The sequence below is a fragment of the Haemaphysalis longicornis genome, unplaced genomic scaffold, assembly GCF_048455015.1.
Source record: "Haemaphysalis longicornis isolate Haplotype H1 unplaced genomic scaffold, Haemaphysalis longicornis Haplotype H1 scaffold_1, whole genome shotgun sequence".
Taxonomy (NCBI): domain Eukaryota; kingdom Metazoa; phylum Arthropoda; class Arachnida; order Ixodida; family Ixodidae; genus Haemaphysalis; species Haemaphysalis longicornis.
In genome coordinates, this window is record NW_027526203.1 from 443,943,206 (window position 1) to 443,946,027 (window position 2,822).

Below are 2,822 nucleotides of genomic sequence, written 5' to 3' on the forward strand. Positions count from 1 at the left end.
TCTCGTAAGCGGTGCAGATGACGATTTTTAATGCAGTTCGCCATCGCACCATTAACTCCTTTCTCGTATGTGCTGCCTTGTTCGGGACTTGAGTCTTATTTCGTGCAGCGGTAACAAGCTATCGGGCCAGTTACCTGCGCCGGCCTGCGCCACTTGGCGGCCGTGGCCGCCGCCTGCACAGCGACCATGCGGCTCGCTCAGTGCGCTTTCCGTGTCCCCGGCGCGTTTTCGCGTCCAATGCAATAAAAAGCAATAAAAATCGAGTGCCTGGAATCGCTGTAGAACTTAGGTCGCGGCCAGCTGCCCGATGAGCCAACGAAATTCCGGCGCCTCCGCCGCCAGCGATAGGATCGTTCGTTGCTCGAGAGCAAAAGTTCCGACCTCCGATAGGAGCGGCGAGCCGGCGAGAAACGCCGGCAGTGCGAAAGCGGCTAACAGAAACTCGTGACGTGTTTGGATGTTGTTTGTTTACTCCACATCCCGCGAATGTCGATTGCGCGAGGTCCTCCGCTGGCTGCTCGGTCGCGGTTCGCACATTTTAAAATTGATTTTAAATAGGTTGTACGCTGATGTTCCAGGTCACATTCTAGATGATGTATGTGTGTTCCCACCAATCTATCTCCGAAGTTATCTCGCCTTCAAAATTTTGTGTGAGTACTCCTTTAAGACATACGCCGGCAACGGATTGCCGAAGTCCCACCTGGTTTTCTTGCTCCTCTGCAGTTCACACCAAGAACAGCACAATTCTTCCCCTGTGGTCTATGCCCACTCGGCCTACAATCCGGACGTCATCATCAAATAGACAACTCCCAGGCACCCTACTGTTCCTAGGTGTCCCTACTGTGGCACTAATAGCACACCCAACCTTGTCCATCTGATATAAGTATGCTCAGTCTACTCAACCGGCCGCAAAGAGCTCTTCAAAACCCCACTATACGACCAACGGCTTCTGCAGAACACGTCCAGTATGTCAGAGAAAATTCTCAAATATTATTGGAAATTTGGAAATTACAGAATTCAGTCTAAAAACAAGTCTCTATGATGTTGGATCACCACCGCCCCCCCCCCCCCCCATTCTAAATGACTCCAAACAGGTGCGTAAATTTACTCTAAGCTCTCAAAAACCAATGGAAGTTCTAGAATACAGCTAGAAACAAAATAAAATGAGCCCTAATCAAAAACTATACCCGCGAAATAGCGTTTAACTAAACAAATTTGCAAGTTAATTTACAGCCCGCTCACCGATGCCAGCTCGATCTGCAAAACGATGAACGGCCCCACGCATTTCCATTTCCATTAGTCCAGTTTTACTTAAATTGACTGTTGATCTCAAATCCTCCGTTAAAACACAACAACAAAGCGCATGAGACATGTAGTGGCCTTAGATGTCCCTTGCAGTCACGCAAGCCAGGTAATAAATGGTATAAAAATTTCGTCACAGCCTCAGTTATGATTTATTATTTCTCTGGTTCAGCGAGGCGCGGAAAACAAAACAACACGAAAGGTTTCCATGCACTCATGACCGCTGCAGGCGACAATACAATTTTTTTAACCATCCATGCCGCCGTGCCCTGGTAATTAGTCCTCCAGTGGCAAATCAAGTGCTGTGCCCCCTTAGTACGCCGTGTAAAGGCCATGGATCACCTGGTCGCTTTTCCAGAAGAAGAAAAAAAGAACATGCGGTACTGGCGTATGTACAAACACTCTGAGCTAGGTGTTCAGAAGATTCTCAGGGACGGTCCCATCGTGGACTTGATGTGCATGGTGCGGATGTTCTCCCAGTGCTCGGGCAGCGCTCCCACCAGGTGGCCGACGGCGTCTTCGACGTTCTCCCTCAGCTGCTCAGCGGTCATCCTCACGTTGCCCACGACGAGGCCCCGCGGCGATTCCCCTCCGATGAAGAAGCTGACGGTGGCCCTGGCCTTGTCGACCTGCTCCACCAGGGGTTGGCGGAGCGACAGCTGCTTCGGCCACTTGCCCGCGGCCTCCAAGGCATTGCCCACGGGAGTGTGCTTCAACTTTGTGAGAGAGAGAGAGAGAGAAACACTTTATTGGGGCCAACAAGTAGACGTGGGATATGGGCCGCGCAGGGCCGATCCCCGCCTCACGCGGTTATCGCGTCCCGATGACTAAAGCCCCGCGCCGGCGTCGGCGGGTTCGGCGCGCGTCGGATCCCCGAGGCGTCCTGCCCCCGAGGGTCCCCCGCTGCGTCTCCCCCCGCGTCTGCCGCGCGAGAGCAGCCTCGAGTTGCTGAACGACGGCTGTCTGCGTGTCCAGGTCTGCGGACCTCACGGCGTTCGTGATGCTAGCGGGCAGCGGCCCGTACGGGTCCGCCGCCTCTTTCGGTCGCACTTCACAATCCCACATGATGTGGGCTAGGGTTGCTGGCACCGCACCGCACATACTGCACTTTTCACTGGCGTATAGCTCTGGACACACGTGGCGCGCCAGTGCCGGCGTTAATACTTTGTGACCATGTGACGGGATGCCACGAACGCGTCGAAGCCGTTGGTCAATGCTCTTATGCAGCCGCATACGTAGTAGAAGCGCCTGTCAAGATCACGGAGGTCGCGCGATGTCTTGAAGGGCAGGTCATTAGCACGTGCCTCCTCGCAGTGCTCCGCGTCGCCCAGAACGCACACCCGGATGTCGGGCGTGGGGATGTGCGTCAGCACGACCGCTCTCTTGATGCCTTCGTCCCTCAGGTGAATGTAGTCCGTGAAATCCACCTGTAGGTCTACGAACTTGAGGAACCCGCGCCGCTTCCGTGCCGACGCCTTCAGGACCGCGGAGATGCAGCTGTGAAGCCTTTCGTGGTTCAT

At 54.3% G+C, this 2,822-nt stretch overlaps 1 pseudogene; it reads right to left on the minus strand.

Moving 5' to 3' along the window:
• Positions 1–1,718: 1,718 nt before the first annotated feature.
• LOC144162201 (large ribosomal subunit protein uL1 pseudogene) lies at positions 1,719–2,822 on the minus strand (annotated as a pseudogene).